The sequence below is a fragment of the Bos grunniens genome, chromosome 24 (assembly GCF_055505025.1).
Source record: "Bos grunniens cultivar Pamir isolate PY7600 chromosome 24, Bosgru_T2T1.0, whole genome shotgun sequence".
NCBI lineage: Eukaryota > Metazoa > Chordata > Mammalia > Artiodactyla > Bovidae > Bos > Bos grunniens.
Genome location: NC_141188.1, coordinates 35,161,914 through 35,183,600, shown reverse-complemented (window position 1 = coordinate 35,183,600; position 21,687 = coordinate 35,161,914). Strand labels below are relative to the sequence as shown.

General features: G+C 39.6%; 1 protein-coding gene across 1 annotated transcript in view; it reads left to right on the top strand.

Annotated features, from left to right (window-relative positions):
- The first annotated feature begins 19,482 nt into the window (after window positions 1-19,482).
- RBBP8 (RB binding protein 8, endonuclease) overlaps window positions 19,483-21,687 on the top strand; it is an 82,548-nt gene continuing 80,343 nt past the window's right edge. Inside the window, exon 1 of the mRNA XM_086372278.1 lies at window positions 19,483-19,632. The gene's annotated coding sequence lies outside the window, so the exon portion shown is untranslated. The remainder of the gene's footprint in view (window positions 19,633-21,687) is intronic.

Genomic DNA, 21,687 nt, shown 5'->3' with positions numbered 1-21,687 from the left:
TAAAAAAAGAAACAAAAAACCTTTTTGTGTTTCAATTTGTGAAATGTCCAGAATAGGCAAATCCATAGAGACAGAAAGTAACTTAATGGTCTAGGCTTTAGGGGGGTGGGGTGCTGGGGGTGATAGTTAAAGGACACAGGACTTCTTTTTGAGGTTTCAAAAATGATTGTGGTGATTAATGCACATAGTTTTGGTGTCATATCTAAAATCCATTGAGAGACTTCCCTGGTGCACAATGGATAAGAATCTGCCTGGCAATGTCGGGGACACAGGTTTGATTCCTGGTCCTGGAAGATTCCACATGCCTCGGAGCAACTAAGCCCGGGGCCGCAACTACTGAAGCCCACGCACCTAGAGCCTATTTTCTGTGACCGGAGAAGCCGTCCCAGTGAGAAGCCTGTGCACCACTTTGAAGAGTAGCCCACTCTAGCTGCAACTAGGAAAAGCCTGTGCAAAGCAGCAAAGGCCCAGCGCAGTCAAATATAAATAAATAAAAAAATTAAAACCCACTGAATTGTACACTTTAAATGAGTGAGTTGCATTTTGTGAATTATTTCTCAATAAAGCTATTGGTTTTTAATGGATTAAATAAAAAGTTCACAAAATGAGCATAACAGCACACTGGATAGGACAACTGAAAGAGTCAGTGAACATAAAGACAAATCAGCAGCAATTATACACCGAGAAGGACAAATATAAAAATGATGTGAATACACAAAGTGGTTGAAAGTGAAAGAAGAGAAAATATATGTTATGCAAATAGGAAATGTAAGAAAGCTGGTATGGCTATATTAATGTTAGACAAATTAAGATTCAAAGAATATTACAAGGGATAAAGTGGGAAATTTCCTGATGATAAAAGGACAGTTCAGGGGGACTTCCCTGGCTGTCCAGTGGTTAGGACTCTGCTCTCACTGCTAAGGGCCCAGGTTCAACCACGGGTCAAGGAACTAAGATCTCACAAGTCATGTGCTGCAGCCAAAATAAAAGGACAGTTCATTAGGAAGACCTATCAATCTAAAAAAGTACATACCTACTGAGAGCTTCAAAATTCATTAAACAAAAATTAACAGAAATTAAAAAAAAATCTGTTAAAGAAATAGACAAATCCACAAACAGTATTAGACATTTTTAATAACAGTCTCTCAGTAACTGATTAGCCAAGTAAACAAAAAACTCAAAAGGAAGTAACTGGTAAATCATATTAACCTAATCAATGTTGATAAAACACTCTAGTCAATAACTACAGAATGCATATTTTACTCAAGTGTACATGGAAAGTACACTACGGTAAGATATGTAGTAGGCTATAAATAAATCCTCAACATTTCCAAAAGTTTAAAATCTTACACAATTAAATTAGAAATTAACTATAATAAGATATCTAGGAGACCCACAAACATTTTTAAATTAAATAACACAATTTTATGTAATACTAAAGTCAAAGAAAAAACTCACAGGGTAAATTTAAAACATTTTTGGTGTGCTCTGTGACACCCTTCTGCTGCCTTTTCCAGGGGCAAGGAAACAGTGGAGACAGGCTGACGAGGGTCTAATCTAAATTATCTTCTGCATTCTTTTACCCTTTCTTTTTAAATAATCACAGATTCACAAAAAAGTTGCAAAGGTAGTACTGCTGCTGCTGCTGCTGCTAAGTCGCTTCAGTCGTGTCCAACTCTGTGCAACCCCCATAGACGGCAGCCCACCAGGCTCCCCCGTCCCTGGGATTGTCCAGGCAAGAACACTGGAGTGGGTTGCCATTTCCTTCTCCAATGCTTTAAAGTGAAAAGTGAAGATGCTCAGTCGTGTCCGACTCTTAGCAATCCCATGGACTGCAGCCTACCAGGCTCCTCCGTCCATGAGATTTTCCAGGCAAGAGTACTGGAGTGGGATGCCATTGTCTTCTCCTCCCTGAACCCTGGCAATCACTAATTTGTTATCTCTATCTCACAATTTTGTCATTTCCAGAATTTTATATAGCTGAAATTCTATAGTATGTGGCCTCTTAAGACTGATGCTTTTTCACTCAGCATAATGCACTTGAAATCCATCCAAGCTATTGTATGTGTCAATAACTCATTCTTTTTTATTGCTAGCTAGTATTCCCTGGTATGGATACACCACCATTCGCTTAACTCATCACCTGTTGTAGGACATTTTGATTGTTTGGAGCTCTTACAAATAGAGAGCACTGTGAACATTTATGTAAAGTTTTTTGTGTGAAGATAAGTTTTCATTTCTCTGGGATAAATGCCAGGAGTGTGACTGCTGGGTTACATGTTAAATATATGTTTAGCTGGGTAAACACAAGGTGGATATTGAGCCGGGCAGGATTTGGATAGGCAAGTAGCAAGGAAAAGCATTTTGAGCATATAGTGTTCTATGTACTCTATTATTAACAAACTTTAAGGAGAAAAAGGAAAAAAAAGAAATTTTAAGGAATGCAGCTTCTTACTTAGTCAAAAATGTATAACCAAAATAAAAGATAAGGAGATATGAAGGACAGGCCACACAAATTTCACATAGAAAACCCCCTGAAAAGGTCCTTTATTAATCTATTTCTCCCAAAACTCACTCCCTCTAATAATTGCCATATCTTTTCAAGCTCTACTCCTTCTCTTCTTCTCTACAGCCCTTACACCTCAATCTGTCTCTCTTCTCCTTTATAAAAAGGAGAGTGTTACTTCCCTAACTCCTCCCAAACTCTTCTAACATCAGTTCACAAAAAGCAAAAGGATTATATCATAACTTTCACCCTTGAATGTTAGGAGAGGAAACAAGTTCTGTATGATATGCGAGGTAACCTGAGGGAGGAGCAGAAGTTTTACAGACAGAAACAGATTTGTTTTTTTTTTTTTACTAGATTTCAGTATGCTGCTGCTGCTGCTGCTAAGTCACTTCAGTCGCCATAGACAGCAGCCCACCAGGCTCCTCTGTCCCTGGGATTCTCCAGGCAAGAGTACTGGAGTGTGGGTTGCCATTTCCTTCTCCAAAGCATGAAAGTGAAAAGTGAAAGTGAAGTCGCTCACTTGTGTCTGACTCTTTGAGACCCCGTGGACTGTAGCCTACCAGGCTCCTCCATCCATGGGATGTTCCAGGCAAGAGTACTGGAGTGGGTTGCCATTGCCTTCATATTTCCGTCTATACATGCCTAATTGAGTGCATTTATGGATTACTAAACATAACCTTCAAATGATGGCTTTTAAAGGCAAAGGAAAGGCAAAATGAAGTAACACTAACAAAGCAAACATAAAACCAAACAAGGAAGCAGATAAGTCTCTTCTTCATCAGCCTCAGTTCAGTTCAGTTCAGTCGCTCAGTCGTGTCCGACTCTCTGTGACGCCATGAATCGCAGCACACCAGGCCTCCCTGTCCATCACCAACTCCCGGAGTTCACCCAGACTCATGTCCATCGAGTCAGTGATGCCATCCAGCTATCTCATCCTCTGTTGTCCCCTTCTCCTCCCGCCCCCAATCCCTCCCAGAATCAGAGTCTTTTCCAATGAGTCAACTCTTCGCACGAGGTGGCCAAAGTACTGGAGTTTCAGCTTTAGCATCATTCCTTCCAAAGAAATCCCAGGGCTGATCTCCTTCAGGATGGACTGGTTGGATCTCCTTGCAGTCCAAGGGACTCTCAAGAGTCTTCTCCAACACCACAGTTCAAAACCATCAATTCTTTGGCGCTCAGCCTTCTTCACAGTCCAACTCTCACATCCATCCATGACCACAGGAAAAACCATAGCCTTGACTAGACGAACCTTTGTTGGCAAAGTAATGTCTCTGCTTTTGAATATGCTATCTAGGTTGGTCATAACTTTCCTTCCAAGGAGTAAGCGTCTTTTAATTTCATGGCTGCAGTCACCATCTGCAGTGGTTTTGGAGCCCCCCAAAATAAAGTCTGACACTGTTTCCACTGTTTCCCCATCTATTTCCCATGAAGTGATGGGACCGGATGCCATGATCTTCGTTTTCTGAATGTTGAGCTTTAAGCCAACTTTTTCACTCTCCTCTTTCACTTTCATCAAGAGGCTTTTGAGTTCCTCTTCACTTTCTGCCATAAGGGTGGTGTCATCTGCATATCTGAGGTTATTGATATTTCTCCCAGCAATTTTGATTCCAGCTTGTGTTTCTTCCAGCCCAGCATTTCTCATGATGTACTCTGCATAGAAGTTAAATAAACAGGGTGACAATATACAGCCTTGACGAACTCCTTTTCCTATTTGGAACCAGTCTGTTGTTCCCTGTCCAGTTCTAACTGTTGCTTCCTGACCTGCATACAAATTTCTCAAGAGGCAGATCAGGTGGTCTGGTATTCCCAACTCTTTCAGAATTTTCCACAGTTTATTGTGATCCACATAGTCAAAGGCTTTGGCATAGTCAATAAAGCAGAAATAGATGTTTTTCTGGAACTCTCTTGCTTTTTCCATGATCCAGCGGATGTTGGCAATTTGATCTCTGGTTCCTCTGCCTTTTCTAAAACCAGCTTGAACATCAGGAAGTTCACGGTTCACATATTGCTGAAGCCTGGCTTGGAGAATTTTGAGCATTACTTTACTAGTGTGTGAGATGAGTGCAATTGTGCGGTAGTTTGAGCATTCTTTGGCATTGCCTTTCTTTGGGATTGGAATGAAAACTGACCTTTTCCAGTCCTACCTTCATTTAAAAACAGAAACAATATAATCAAATCTGGCAAGAAGCCAGCCAAAATAATTTTTAAATTACTTCTTCAATTATTTAAATAATTCCAATTATCATTAACAATGAATTTTATTATGCACTGAGATTTTACTAGTAATACAGCTACATGTATATAGTTTATGAATAAATAAAGACTCTGATGGTGGAAAAAATTGAAGGCAAGAGGAGAAGGGGGCAACAGAGGATGAGATGGTTGGATGGCATCACCGACTCGATGGCCATGAACTTGAGCAGACTCTGGGAGATGGTAAAGGACAGGGAAGTCTGGCATGCTGCAATCCATGCAGTCACAAAGAGTCAGGCACAACTCAGTGGCTGAACAGCAACAACAAAGATCAACAATCAGAAAGGTTTAGAGACCACTGTGCTAGCACCATTCTCTCCAGCTCTCTTACCCTACCCTACTCCCACATTCGATTCATTAGAAGCCTTCAAAGATCCTTTGTTGTTGTTCAGTTGCTCAGTCACGTCCGACTCTTTGTGACTGCAGCACACCCTGTGCTTCACCACCTCCCAGAGCTTGCTCAAACTCATGTCCATTGAGTCGGTGATGCCATCCAACCATCTCATCCTTTGTCGTCCCCCTGCCTTCAGTCTTTCCCAGAATCAGGGTCCTCTCCAATGAGTCAGCTCTTCACCTCAGGTGGCAGAAGTATTGGAGCTTCAGTCTCAGAAAGATCCATTGATTTCCTAAGTTTCTCTATTCCCTCTTTCCACAAGGTGCCTGGAGGAAGTCTGGTGTTGGGTACCAACTGAACAGTCTGACACCTGTTTGTCTTTGCCTCAATTCTAGATAGGTTGCCTGAGTTTCCTTCTCACATTCTAGCTCAACTTCCAAAGCTGGGACCAGAGCCAATCTTTCAAGTTTATATGGTTCATTATTTTGATACCCACCTGGCCATCTTCTCCCTGGTACCTAGGAAAGAGCCTGGCAGCCTGTGCAGCTGGGACAGATCTCAGAACAGGGCAAAGAAGGACAACACCTATAGTTCTAATGAGTCATTTACAATAATTTGCTCTTGGGATAAAGTTCTTAAAATCTAAAGATAAGAATAAACTTTATTTACAGGTGCTTTTAAAAATAATCATGTAGCCTTAATGGGAAAACTAAGAACCAACTGTCAAGTACCAAACGCCTTCCTATATAAAGATACATTTACACTGATACTTTCAGAGTCTCCAACTCTGTTGGTCTGTGTTCCTTCAAGATGGGGACTGTGCTTCATGCATCTTTGTTTCCCCAGGCCTAGCATTGAAAATAATAATTAGTATTATTTGTAACTCTTGCTACTACTTTTAAAACATTGACCTCATGCCAGACTCTTGCTAAACACATTGCAAATATCCCATTTAAGCCTTTTAATAATCTTATTATCCCTCTTCATGGGTGATGTAACTAATCTCAGAAGCCCAATAATTTACCTAAGAATTCAACAACTAACACAGGGTTCAACAGGGATTTGAACCCAAGCCTTTCTCATTTTGAAGCCCAGATTCCTAACAACTGCACAAGGCCAAGGAGGAAGGACCTGAAGTGGTAGGAAGAGAGAAGTTTGCCACTGCCTTCTAAGCCAGAAATAAAAGCATGGTGCTGCTTAGAAAATGTTACCTCCAGCCATGTTTCCAAACTAATTATGACTTCTCTGGCAGTAAAGACACTTGGTCAATACACTCTCAGACGTTGGAAATCTCTTTCTAATATGTGTCACAGCAAAAAATACACAGGCATAAAGTAAAAAAATATATATGATATATGAACTTTTATAAAGGTGGCTGAGGTTACCTTTCCTTGGTGAGTCTAGTAATTACTGCTGGCACGTAAAGTGAAGCTATTTGCAAATTCATATCTCTTAATTTGGCACAAGGTAGCAATTTAAAGGAAAAAACTATGGGTGGAAAAAAAAAATCACTGCTTACAGCAGCATTTAGAACCACAGTGATGCAATTTTCATTGCATGTCTCCTCAAGTTGGAGAATTCATTAGCACCTATGTAGTACTTAGGTAATTTTGTACAAACCAAGTTGCAATATTTAGCCATAAGTTCATTTTGCTTTGTAGTTTCATGACTTCACATTAGAAGTTTAAGTACACCAATTACATCAACATTAAATACAGATATAAAATACCCAGTTCACATTCTTTCTCTTTTAAGTCTTGATCAATCATAAAATGTTCTCACTAATAAATTCTCAAGGGTTTGTTCTATTATTTAAGTTAGTTTTAGTCATAAAAATTGGAACATATACAACATTGCCCTTTTCAATTCTAAGTACATTTTAATTTACACTATTTATGCTGGTTTTTAATGGTTTTGTTGTTGTTCAGTCTCTAAATCATGTCTGACTCTTTGCAACCCTGTGGACAGAAGCACACCAGGTTCCTCTCTCCTCCACTGTCTCCTGGAATTTGCTCAAATTCACATCCATTAAGTCCATGATGCTATCTAACCACTTTATCCTCTGCCACCTCCTTCTCCTTTTGCCTTCAGTCTTTGCCACAAACCACAGTCATTCAGGTAGGCAAGGTTTTCACATCTCTTATATCTTGTGTTTTTTAAATTTTTAAGACTTTATTGAATGTGTTACAATATTGCTTCTGTTCTGTGTTTTGGTTTTTTGGCTGCAAGGCATGTGAAATCTTAGCTTCCCAACCAGAGATAGAACCCACACCCCCTGCATTGGAAGGCAGATTTTGGACCACCAGGGAAGTCCCCCTTGCCTTCAATCTTCCCCAGCATCATAGTCTTTTCCAATGAGTCAGCTCTTCACATCAGGTGGCTAAAGTATTGGAGCTTCAGCTTCAGTGTCAGTCCTTCCAATGAATATCCAGGGTTGATTTCTTTTAGGATTGACTTGTTTAATGGTAGATAATGTTTAAGGAGACTGTCTGCTGCTGCTGCTGCTAAGTCGCTTCAGTCGTGTCCGACTCTGTGCGACCCCATAGACAGCAGCCCACCAGGCTTCCCCGTCCCTGGGATTTTCCAGGCAAGAACACTGGAGTGGGTTGCCATTTCCTTCTCCAACGCATGAAAGTGAAAAGTGAAAGTGAAGTCGCTCAGTTGTGTCCGACTCTTAGCGACTCCATGGACTGCAGTGTACCAGGCTCCTCTGGCTCCTAACTATTCTCACTTTGCTGGTCTCATTGGTCTCTGGTCAACCACAATGGGCCCCATCAGCCTGATTTGTACTAAATAATCTCATGCTGGTCAATGCTGACTGATCATGGATGGATATGTTCATAATCTCAATTCTGTCAATCTGATCCTCAGGATTTAGAATTGGAACCCAATTCCAATCAGATAAAGCTGTTGCTTAAACTGACTTCCTATAGGCAGGACATTTCCCCCCCAATAAACACTAAGAAGCAAAAGTAACAAAGGTAGAAATTATACTATTTTAGAGACAAATACCAGTGCTATGAGCTGATTTGAGTCCCCTACCCCACGAGCTCAAACTCGTGTGTTGAAATCATAATTCTCTGTACCTCAGAATGTAACTGTATTTGGAGACAGATCTTTAAAAAAGCAGTTAAGTTAAAATGAAGTCATTAGGGTGGGCCCTAATCCAATATGATGGGTGTCCTCATAAAACCACGAAATATGGAAAGAGATACGTACAAAAGGAAGGTGTGGGGAGAAGATATCCATCTACTAGCAAAGGAGAGAGTCCTGGAACAGATTCTTCCCTCATGGCCCTCAGAAGAAACCAAGCCTGCCTACAGACTGAGAATAGAAATGTCTGTTTTTTAACTCACCTAGTCTGTGCTATCTATTACGGCAGCCCTTGTTGTTCAGTCGCTAAGCTGTATCCAACTCTTTGTGACCCCATGGACTGTAGCCCACCAGGCTCCCCTGTCCTTCACTGTCTCCTGGAGCTTGCTCAGATTCATGCCTGTTGAGTCGGTGATGCTCTCTCACCATCTCATCCTAGCAAACTAATAAAACCATAAAGGAATGTGTCTTTGTTTGAGTTGCTTAGGACAGAGCATAAAACCCCGGAACTTCCCTGCTGGTCCATTGGTTAAGAATCCACCTTGCAGTGTAGGGGATCCCTAGTTGGGGCACTAAGATGCTATGTGCCCCCAGAGCAACTAAGCCCACACACCACAACTACTGAACCCACACGCCACAACTAGACAGTCCACAACCAAAGATCCTGCAAGATGGAATGTGTCGGCTGCAACTGGGACCCGACACAGCCAAACAAATAAATATTTTTTAAGAACCCTGAGGGAGTAAGTATCAGAAGAGACAGAAACAAAGGAAATAGTAAAGCTACTAGGCCTGACATAAGAAAAAATTACTCCCTCCTGAAAAGAGACGGAGAAAGAATTCAGCAGGGGAAGTTTGAAGTGGAAGGACTATGGTGAGTGAAGGGCCAAAGGAAATTTCTGCAGGAGTGGTTCAAGGTAGGTATTCTGAGCAAACACTACTGATGATATTGCTGTGATGTAAACCGCCCCCCAGTCTTCAACAGAGTCTATGACATGTGGAAACAGGGGCTGAGAGCCAGGGGTGACCAGGAGAGCATCAGTCTGACATTCCCCAGCCCCTTATCTCACTGCCCCTCGCTCAGAAATCGGTAGAAGTCACATGGAGGCCTCCAGAGTCTCCACTGGTGCGGAATGTGGTTCATGCCAACAGTATCTAAATCTCAGATCCTGGGATACTCTAGCTGACATTTGGATCTGCGAAGAAAGAAAAATGAAGCAGATAAGTGAAGAAATGAAAGATCATGTGCTCCAAAAAGGGAGAAAATGAGAGTCATGAGGCTTTCTATTTCCTGGTTCAAATTCCGCATTTGACCAGACTGACTCCCTGCTTTTGAAATACCTACGTTTCTTTATTCTTCTTAGGATACCTTTATAACCTCAAAATAAATCTCTGCTTTTCTTTTTTTTTTTTTTGGCTTAAAGTATCTCTAGTTAGTTTCACTTATAACAAAAGAATTTTAACTAAGATCTGTAAAATCTTAGGGCCATGAAAAATAAACAGCAAAACCAGGTAGGTAATCATGGGAGATTTAAATCATGCCTGCTGCTATTCCAGGGAGAATATTTGATATTACAGCAATACAATGAGTAATGGTGCTGTCTAATTTTTCCAAACTAGTGTCCCACAGACTACTTCACACAGTGGTGGGTAGGAGGTTAACAAGTATGACAGTATGCTATAAAAAAAAGTATTCTGAGGTCAAATATGTTTGGGAAATACTAACACAGAATAAATAGGATGTAAGCAGTAGAAGAGACTTTTTTTTTGAAGGGAGTGAATATAAAACCTTTCTTTCCTACTAATTGAGTGGCAGAAAAAAAGAAGGTATGTTATTGAAAGGAACTTTAAAAGTAATTATCTCCTTAAAAATAACAAATATAAATAAAAGTAGCTAAATAATAGAAAAATCAATTTGAGGACCAAAATCTAGTTCACCTCTAAGGCAGTAAAGTGTAATGATTAAACACATGCGTTCTGGCGATAAGCTACCAAATGTCTCTATTTCCTCACTCTAAGTAACATGCTTTCGTGCTAAGTCGGTTCAGTTGTGTCCGACTCTTTGTGACCTTGTGGACTGTAGCCTGCCAGGTTCCTCTGTCCATGGGATTTCCCGGGGAAGAATACTGGAGTTGGTTGCCATTCCCTTCTCCTGGGGATCTTCCCAATCCAGGGATCAAACCCGGGTCTCCTGCATTGCAGGCAGATTCTTTACGATCTGAGCCACCAGTGAGGCACTCCAAATAATGACTAATTTAAAATGTTTTACGTTAATTACTGAGTTACTATATAAAAATTGCTTAGAAATGGCAAACATGCTAAAATATTAGTTGTGATTATGAAAAATTTATCGTCCCAATACAACATCGAGGGAGTTGGAAGACTGACACTGTTGTCGTTGTTGCCCAGTTGCTAAGTTGTGGTTGACTCTCTGCGACCCAGTGGATCGCAGCAGGCCATGCTCCTCTGTCCATGGGATTCTAAAGGCAACAATACTGGGGTGGGTTGCCATTTCCTTCTCCAGGGAATGTGGGATCTTCCCGGACCAGGGATCAAACCTGTGTACCCTGAATTGCAAGGTGGATTCTTAACCACTGGACCATCAGGGAAGTCCCATTGTAGTTTCTTAATGATTCTTAGGATTTGTTAATGTTTCCTTTTTCACTTCTGATTTTGAGTGGTCTCTTCTTTTCTTAGTCTAGCTAAGGGTCAGTCAATTTTTTTTTAATCTTAAGAAAAAATAGCTCTTAGTTTCATTGATCTTTTATATTGCCCTTTTAGTTTCTATTTGCTTTATTCCTGCTTTGATATTTATTATTTTTTTCCTTTTGTTAACTTTGGGCTTTTTATAGTTCCTTAATATGTAAAGTTAGGTTGTTTTATTTGAGCTTTTTCTTTTTCCTTAATATAAGTGTTTGTCCCTATAAACTTCCCCCGTAGAACTCCTTTTGCCACGTCCTGTAAATTTTGGTGTTCTGTGTTTCCATTTTCATTTGCTTTATGATTTTATAAGTTCCCTTTTGAGTTATTCTTTGAGCTGGAGTGATTGTGGGACTCATTTGTTTACTCTCTAGAGATAGCTGTTCTCTGTTGACTGATGTACAATGTCTTGAAAACCATTGTTTTATACATTTTACTTCTTTTTTTTTTTTAGATGGTAAGGGTAAATCTGATTCCTATAACTCCATCTTGGTTGGAAGGAGAAATCTTAATCCTTCACTTTTAATGTTATAGCACCTACAACCTTCTTCAAAGGCATATTCTCAGGTTACTAGAACCACTTCTAGTGGAGAAATGAAAGTGCCTGGAAGTCTACAAATTTCTGGAGCACCCAGGACCCAGTGACTGGTTCAGGGGTATGAAAACCTGTTCCTTTGCCTCTAGATAGGATAAACTCTTTCTTTACAATTTATGCTACAGAATTCCCTGGGCCCAGGCTGATGTTGAAATCATACGCTTGCTTTTCTTATTCTCCTTTCTGGTCCTGCCTTCCTGTCTCCCTAACTAGCTTCATATCAGAGCACATTTCTAATAAATCACTTGTACTTGAGTACATACTTAAGTGTCAACGTTTGGAGAAAACATCCTAAAATTAAATTGCATTTTTAAATTGCTCATCTGTAAAACGTCTCCTTGATCGGTCTATCTTGCTTTTGCTCTCACACTTTTTGGATTGTTCACTTGCCCCAAAAAACTTTAGAATAAAAGTGTTGAGTTGAATAGATACCTAGAATATATCCAATCGAACTCGCTTTTTTAATAAACAAAGCAACTGAGGCTCAGGATGTGAAATAAATAACTAACCCATGTTTCCATACTCTAAGGACAATTGAGGCAAGTTTCAAAATCGGGTTTCCTGATTTGGCCTTATACAAGTAAAACATGCTCTTAATTTCACTGTGATCAGGTTTTACTAGCTGTTGGATAGTATGTTGCAAACCTTTACTTATGAACATTGGCAGATATGAATGTTTGTGCAAACTTTTTCTGCAGGTGCAGGTTTGTACTTGTACCAGTTGGTCTGCTTTCCTCATTTTACGATCTGTGAATATTAACCCTTCGTAAAATGTAAAGTGACTACTTGCATTTAAAGAAACCTTTTACATTTAAATCTATAACCGAACACTAATCCTCAGATCTCTTTCTCTTCTCTTCTCCCTCCCTCTCTCTCTCTCTGTCTCTCTCCCTCTGGCCCCCTTCCCTTTTCTTCCCTCAATCATAGACAATGTGAATTTGAAGTAAAAGTCATGGAATCTTCACACTTCAAACTTACTAGTGTGCTGTGGTCTTAGAACTGGTAGTTGGCCATGTTGAACTTTAAGCAAAGAGAAGAAATGGAGCTACTTCCAGATTCCATATTTTCACTTTTTCCAATTTATTCTTATTTTGTGACACATCTTTCAGTACCTTCTTAATTTTACTTTCTGGTAGATTTCCTTAACTGTATCTTCCAACTCGTGTGGACTTAATTTCTGCCATCATATTTTTACTTTCCAATATCTCTTTTTTAGCAGTCTATTATTTTTTTTAATTTGATCATAATTGCTTTACAATGTTGTGTTAGTTTCTGTTGTACGACAATGTGAACCAGCTGTATGTTTATATACCCCCTCCTTTGTGAGCCTCCCTCCCACCCCCATCAACTGACTCCTCTAGGTCATCCAATATCTCTTTTTTATCCTCCAGAAGTTCTACTTTTAGATAAGATTCTCTTCTTATTTCATGTAATCAATATCTCCTCTTATTTCCTTGAAGAAATTAATATAGTAGATATTTAAAATTATTACTATTCTATTCCCTACATTGACTATTTTCTGTAAGTTCTTTTTATCTACAGGTTTCTTTTTGTCTCCTTCCTATTAGATACTCTCTATATCTTAGAATGAGGCACAAAAATGCTGATTTGCAAATTTGTGTGCCAAGGCGGGACTTATTTATATTAGGGTGGTGTTGACTGGTAGGCTTAACATTAGAGTTTCTCACCTTTGGCACCACTGACATTTTGGATCAGATAATCACATGAGGAGGTAGTGAGGGAGGTGGAGGACATGCTGTCCTGTGCACTGTAAGATGTTTAGTAGCATCCCTGACCCCCATCTGATAGATGCCAGTACCATACACCTCCCCTACTTCCCCTGTTGTTGACAATAACAAATTTCTCCAGATATTGCCAAATGGCACTTGGGGGCAAGATCATCCCGGGTTAATAACCCCTGCCTTAGGGTGATGAATTCTTAGGCAAGAATACACAGAAGAACTGTACAAAAAAGATCTTCACGACCCAGATAATCACGATGGTGTGATCACTGACCTAGAGCCAGACATCCTGGAATGTGAAGTCAAGTGGGCCTTAGAAAGCATCACTACGAACAAAGCTAGTGGAAGTGATAGAATTCCAGTTCAGCTACTCCAAATCCTGAAAGATGATGCTGTGAAAGCGCTGCACTCAATATGCCAGCAAATTTGGAAAACTCAGCAGTGGCCACAGGACTGGAAAAGGTCGTTTTCATCCCAATCCCAAAGAAAGGCAATGCCAAAGAATGCTCAAACTACAGCACAATTGCACTCATCTCACACACTAGTAAAGTAATGCTCAAAATTCTCCAAGCCAGGCTTCAGCAATATGTGAACCGTGAAATTCCTGATGTTCAAGCTGGTTTTAGAAAAGGAAGAGGAACCAGAGATCAAATTGCCAACATCCGCTGGATCATGGAAAAAGCAAGAGAGTTCCAGAAAAACATCTATTTCTGCTTTATTGACTATGCCAAAGCCTTTGACTGTATGGATCACAATAAACTGTGGAAAATTCTGAAAGAGATGGGATCCCAGACCACCTGATCTTCCTCTTGAGAAATCTGTATGCAGGTCAGGAAGCAACAGTTAGAACTGGACAGGGAACAACAGACTGGTTCCAAATAGGAAAAGGAGTAGGTCAAGGCTGTATATTGTCACCCTGTTTATTTAACTTCTATGCAGAGTACATCATGAGAAATGCTGGGCTGGAAGAAACACAAGCTGGAATCAAGATTGCCGGGAGAAATATCAGTAACCTCATATATGCAGATGACACCACCCTTATGGCAGAAAGTGAAGAGGAACTCAAAAGCCTCTTGATGAAAGTAAAAGTGGAGAGTGAAAAAGTTGGCTTAAAGCTCAACATTCAGAAAACGAAGATCATGGCATCCGGTCCCATCACTTCATGGGAAATAGATGGGGAAACAGTGGAAACAGTGTCAGACTTTATTTTTCTGGACTCCAAAATCACTGCAGATGGTGACTGCAGCCATGAATTAAAAGACGCTTACTCCTTGGAAGGAAAGTTATGACCAACCTAGATAGCATATTGAAAAGCAGAGACATTACTTTGCCAACAAAGGTTCGTCTAGTCAAAGCTATGGTTTTTCCTGTGGTCATGTATGGATGTGAGAGTTGGACTGTGAAGAAGGCTGAGTGCCGAAGAATTGATGGTTTTGAACTGTGGTGTTGGAGAAGACTCTTGAGAGTCCCTTGGACTGCAAGGAGATCCAACCAGTCCATTCTGAAGGAGATCAGCCCTGGGATTTCTTTGGAAGGAATGATGCTAAAGCTGAAACTCCAGTACTTTGGCCACCTCATGTGAAGAGTTGACTCATTGGAAAAGACTCTGATGCTGGGAGGGATTGGGGGCAAGAGGAGAAGGGGACGACAGAGGATGAGATGGCTGGATGGCATCACTGACTCGATGGACGTGAGTCTGAGTGAACTCTGGGAGTTGTTGATGGACAGGGAGGCCTGGCGTGCTGCGATTCATGGGGTCGCAAAGAGTCGGACACGACTGAGCGACTGATCTGATCTGATCTGATCTAGGGTAATGAGAGTTTTGATTTTTGGAGGGAAATTCTCCTGTTTTCTGCTTTCGGAGTGAGGAACATGAACCTGGTCATCAGCATTGAGAAGCCAAGCAGAGGAATGGATCTGGGCATCTCACCACTCAATAGAGAAACTTTGACCTAATCTCTAAAGGAGGCAGAAAAATGGTCTCTCAAAGATGTCCACATCCTCATCTTGGAACCTGTGAATATGTTCTATCACACAGTAGAGGAGAATTAAGATTGCAGATGAAATTAAGATTGATAATCAGTTTACCTTAAAATGGGGAGAATACACCAGAATATACGATTGGATTTAAATATGAAAGAGGAAGGCAGCAGAACAAATGTCAGAATGATGCAATGTAAGAAAGACTGGACTGGCCATTGCTAACTTTGAAGATAGAAAAAGGCCATGAACCAAAAGCACAGGCAGCCTTTAGAAGTTGGAGAAGACAAGAAAACAGATTCTCCCCTGGAGCCTCCAGAAGAGAACTCAACCTCGCTGACTCACTATACCTTAGAATGTCAACCCTGCTGACTTCAACCCAGTGAGACCCATTGTGGACTTCCAACCCCCAGCATTGTAAGATAATAAATTTGGGTCCGTTTAAACCACTAAATTTCTGGCAATTTGTTACAGCAGCCATAGGAAACAGATACAATTTCATTACCATTCACCCTCAGCTCTGTCTGCTATTCTTAAGTCCAAAACCAACCTGAGACAATCTCTTCCAGCATGATTCAACAAATGCCACCTATTGTTCATCAAGGTTGAAGAGGGGCAGTCTCCAGGCTTCTGGACTGGGAAGGGATCTAGGGAGCAAACTGTTCTTTAAGTATATTTTCAACTAATCCTCCATTTTGAGTGTGCCCCCCCACCCACCTATACCCCAAACTGTTTAGAAGTACCTGTACCTCCAATTCCTGAAGGTTTCCAAGATTTTGCAGAGGAGATGGACTTGCTTTTATTACTGCAAGTAGACTTCCTCTTTCTCTATCCTGTTATATCAATGACCACTCATCTTCATTCCTTCTTTCAAAATTTATGGACACTTCTTGCCTGTTACTTCTCTCATTCTTCTTGAGCCTTAAGAGTTTATGCTGCTTTTCTATGTGTGGTGTTTTTTTTCTATTGCACTGGGTCTGTCTTTGTTGGGATATTTGCACAGGCTTTCTCTAGTTGAGGCAAGCAGGGGCTACTCTTCATTGCAGCGTGCGGGCTTCTCATTGCGGTGGCTTCTCTTGTGGAGCACAGGTTCTAGGCGCGAGGGCTTCAGTAGTTGCAGTATGAGGGCTCAGTAGTTGCGGTGCATAGGCTTAGTTTCTCTGTGGCACGTGGAATCTTCCCAGACCAGGGCTCAAACCTGTATCCCCTGCATTGGCTGGAAGATACTTATCCACTGCACCACCAGGGAAGTCTGAGTTCATGCTGTTTTGATTCTTTACTATCGTTTTATCAAATTTTATGAAATAATAGAAATAAACATCCATGTTCAACTACCATGTTTAACTGGTCTTATTTTTAGCTGACTTTTATTGGACCCTCACTGTATACTAAGCAAAGAGTCAGATGTGACTGAGCACGCACAAGTGCACTCACACACTGTGTACTAAATTTTTGGATAAAGCCTCACATGAATTATATTATTTGAACTTAACAGTAACCCTAAGGGCTAGTTACTGACACTTTCATTCACATATTATAAATAAAAGGGTTTCCTGGTTTAGGTGACAAAGCTAATATGGAAAAGAATTGGGATGGAATCCAAGTCTTTTTGACTTACAAGCCTATTTTCCTAACCAATTATGCAATCTTGCTAATTTTCACAAGTTACACTCTAGAGCAGGGGTCAGATCCAGCCTGCTTTGTTTATAAAATTTTATTGGAACACAGCCATCCTCATTCATTGACTACCCTTTATATCTGCTTTTGAGCTACAATGTTAGATTTGAATAGCTAAAACAGACACAATCTGTCCCACAAACCCCAAAATATCTCATCTCTAATCCTTTATGGAAAAATTTGCTGACCCCTGCAACAGAAAATAACCTTATTACTAAGTTTTGAGGTCATGGTGTACTCAGGTATCTACAACTTTTGTTGCTATATCAAAGGCATTCTTTTTATTGTTCCTTCAACCTTTGGTTATCCTGCAGATAGCAATCTTTGGTCATGATTAAAAAGGAAAGTCTCTAAACCAATCTCCTTTGTGAAGTCTTTCCCATACTCAGTCACACTGGCTCCCTTTTCTTTGTTCCTATCTTAATTATTCTAATTATTCTACTTAATGCAGTTTGATTCACATAACACTAATTGTGATTCCCCCTAGGATCTAGCAATGTTGCCCCTGAGTACATATTTACTGAACAAGCATTTATTAAACACTTTCTAAGCATCTGTGCTAGACACCAGAAATATAAAGATGAGTATGGCAACTTGTTATTAATATCTAATCTATTTAATTAGGTACAACAATATAAAGAAGCTGAGCAATGGAGGCTGAGCCTATGTGCCTACAACAACTGCAGCAGGATCACTATAACTACTTTGGTAAATCTCTACTTATCAGAATCCCTGGAAGTGTAAGTAAGTGTTAGTTGCTCAGTCGTGTCCTGTTCTTTGCAGCCCCATGGGCTGTAGCCTGCCAGGATCCTCTGTCCATGGGATTCTCCAGGCAAGAATACTAGAGTAGGTTGCCATTCCCTTCTCCAGGGGATCTTCCCAACCTAGGAATCAAACCCAGGTCTCCTGCATCACAAGCAGATTCTTTACTGTCTGCGCCACCAGAGAAGACGTAAGTAAGTAAGTGGTGGTACGGTCCAGTATAAACTTCAGATTATACTTTAGCAGGAATGTTGTAGAATCACTCCATCAGTAGATAGGAAAAACTATTTCTAAATGTGCAAGTATTATGAAAGAGTAAGAACAAATCTCACATGATCTCCCTTAATACAAACCAATTTCTGTCAAAAGGTGATCTCGTGTACAAATGAACTTAATTACAAAATAGAAACAGACTCAGAACAAACTTAGAGTTACTAGGGTGGAAGAGTGAAGGGATGGGATAGCTAGGGAGTTTGGGATGGACATGTACCCACTGCTGTATTTAAAATGGATAACTAACAAAGACCTACTGTATAGCGCAGGGAATTCTGCTCAACATTCTGTGGCAGCTTGGATGGGAGGGGAGTTTGGAGGAGAATGGATACATGTATATGTATGGCTGAGTCACACTTCTGTCCACCTGAAACTATCACATTGTTTATTGGTTATGTTGTTATTGTTTAGTCACTAAGTTGTGTCTGATTCTTTGTGACCCCATGGACTGTAGCCCACCAGGCTCCTCTGTCCGTGAAATTTTCCTGGCAAGAATGTTAGAGTTGATTGCCATTTCCTTTTCTAGGGGCTCTTCCTGACCCAGGGATTGAACCCGCATCTCCTGCACTGCAAGCAGATTTACCACTGAGCCACTGGGGAAGCCCATGAAAAGTTAAAAATAACATGTGATCTTGTGATCTTGGAAGTGAGTGTTGCTCACTTCCTCCATCCAAAAGACTAACAGACAAGCTTCACTAGGAACCTGGACATATTCCCCATCTCTTACCAAATTTGTCCTTTTTCGCCGTTGTAACCCTGTACCTGGCACAGTCTGGCACATAGTAGTTATCAAGAATTTGCATTCAACTGTTGACTATCCAAAGTAAAACCTCTCTAAGTTGTCCTAGTATGTAGAATAGGAGTTTTTCCAATTTTAGACTGGAATGGTATGAGGATCTTTGAGTACAAGGAAGATAAAACCCCAAGCAAATGTTTGGTCCACCCATATCTTGTTTTCCTCCCTCTAGAAATGCTTCCTTCAAACTCTCAGGGCCACTGCCCTCCTGGGGAATATAAACACCCCCTCAAGGCTGAGCTAGACCAAGTGGACTAGGTGGAAAGGTCAGGCATTATGGATTCTTCTTCATTGTAATCTCTTTCTAGAGGCTTTAGTCCGAAGAGCCTTGAAGTGAATTTTTAAAAAGGATTACCTACCTCTGAGGATGAGATATTCTCAAGTTATCTACAATGAGAGGTTTGTAACAATGGACTGTTGCTGTACCTGACACAGATCTTCCCCTCCCACTGGAACTCTGAATTATTTTGCTGCAGGCTACAACATTCTGAGCAGTATGTTGGGAGTTGTCGGGAGGTGGGGATAACTCACCTGTACGAGCTTAGCAGAGCTGAGCCGCTGCAGCTTGTTGGGCTAGCCTTTGATGCAGACTGGTTGGACGGGTTCTGGATCTACAGAAGAACCGGTCTGACTGGCCTGTTGTGCCAACATATTCTGGTTTGATTCCATGTTCCACAGACGGCAGAAACCTGCCCAGCCAGTTAAATGAAAGGCATATTAGGTTATCCATTGCACACCTTATATAGCTTAGATGCGGCAGAACTCTTCCACACAGCAGTGGTGTCTAGCAAACTCTAGCATGGTCCAGAGAGGTGTCTCCCACTGATTACTGTGGAAGTTCATAGCTTCAGGGAAAGTCCGCAGTGAAACACCTTCTGCTTTTGACCAAGAGCAGAAGCTTTCTAAATAAATTGAAGGGTAAGTTAATATATTTTTTTATCTTTCTCAATTTTCTATGCACTTTTAGAAGGTTAAGAAATTAAGTTTAAGATGATATCTTTTTAACATGGTAATACCTGCATTGTATCTTTTATATAAATTTGCTTATTGTTTTATAGTACTTGCATACATATATTTTCATTGATTTGTTTGAATAAAGATTACTTGCCATATAATATACTTTTCTATACTTTTTTGGTAAGTCATGCATGGCTATGGTCATTAAGAAAGCTCGGTTGAATAATTTTGCTAAATATATTTTGCCTATTAATGTAATGATTCATCTTAAGCCATCTACTCCTTTGATAATATACTATTATGTTTTACAGGCTGTTGCTATATGGTAACATTTTATATGGCAAATCTAATTGTGGATAAAATAATAACTGCCTTTTTAAGGCATTAAAAAAAAAACAAAACAGTGCTATTCTTCTTGGTGATCCTCAGCACATTAAAAGAACAATTCACAGCAAGTGAGGAGTGCGAAAAACAAAGATTGTGGAATCTGGTAACTGATTAACTATTGGAGCTCAAAAGCACTTGCTGAGCTGAATAGAAAGGAATGAAGACAGGTTTTGTCATGCCTATTAGGTCTGAAAACCTTTTTAGGTTAAAGAATATTTGGATCTTCTTTTAGTATATATTTTAAAATAATTCTTTTACCTCTCTTTTTCACTGATCCAATTAATTTATTTTAGTAATTTGTGTCATTTAAAATGAAAGTTACCAATCCCTTTAGATTTATGTTGACATACCAACCTACTCTTTAGTTATTAGTATTAGATTGAACTGAATGCACACATCTTCTGGGCAATTTAATATAACAGCTGATATATGAACTTTATCGTGGAATTAAAAATTACTTTAAAAAATAGATTTATACTACTTTCCTCTCAAAGACTATCTGCAGATCATCATATGACTCACCTTCAACTGAGCAAGACTGATGCATTCTTTTCATTGTCCCTTTAGAGTCTTCACTTTGTCATTATTTTCAAATTCAAAGGCTATAAGAGTTTCTTCAGGATGATACTAAAGAATTTTTTTTTTAAGTGTTTAAATGTTCAGATGAGATTCAGTTTTTGCAGGGAAACCTTTTAGATGCTTGCCTACTCCAAGGCAATTCTGCATAAAGCTTCTGATATTCAGCTGAATTTATAAAAAGCTATGTAATGTTGAATCTGCAAAAGGAATGTGCTGATTCAGCAAAGCAAAAAATTAATTTTATTCAGCATAAACTGTAGTATGACAATTTTTGAAGACTATGGATCAAAAATTTCAGTTGATTGAATTTTTCTCTTTTAAATTAGTTTTCAGGCTAAATATAGATGTATGTCAATAGTGTATACTTACACTGTTTCTGGTAAATATATTATACCTAGTAACTTAAAATTTTTAAATCTCACTATATTTATAATACAGAGCTTATTCTTTAAAGATAAACTTAATTTGGGATTCCAGCTTATTTACTAGGCATTTTTTATGTTTATGGTTTTGAGGAAAGCTATTTAGGAAGTAGATATATATTTCATATAAAATTTGTGGGTAAAATTTCAAGTCTAATGCTACATGTTGGAGAGGGATCTGCAGTTTTCACTTAATGGAATTTTTAGTTTCAAATATATGATTTCCTATTAAATATGACTTTTATATATTTTCCATAAATTGATTACTTTAAAATATTGATACATTGTGATATTTTGATTAAAATTAAGAATATACAGATTTATCAATCAAATTAGGAATCTGTGTATGCATATATATTTTATATAGCCCTACATTATCTGAGGGCCTAGGTTAAAAACTGTTCTAGTCATTTAATAACCTTTTTACTCTCTAAGTCTAGCTGGGGATGCATTCTTTTATCTTTATTGCTGGCCATACAGTTTCACACAATGGCTCTTGTTGTCAACCATGCTAGCTTTCTTAACACCTATAACCTCCTTCTTTCCTGAATGTATTCATGGGTTTCCTATCAAAAGCCCTTAGAATCATGACATTTCTGAGCTAGAAGGACTCTTTAAGAATGACTGA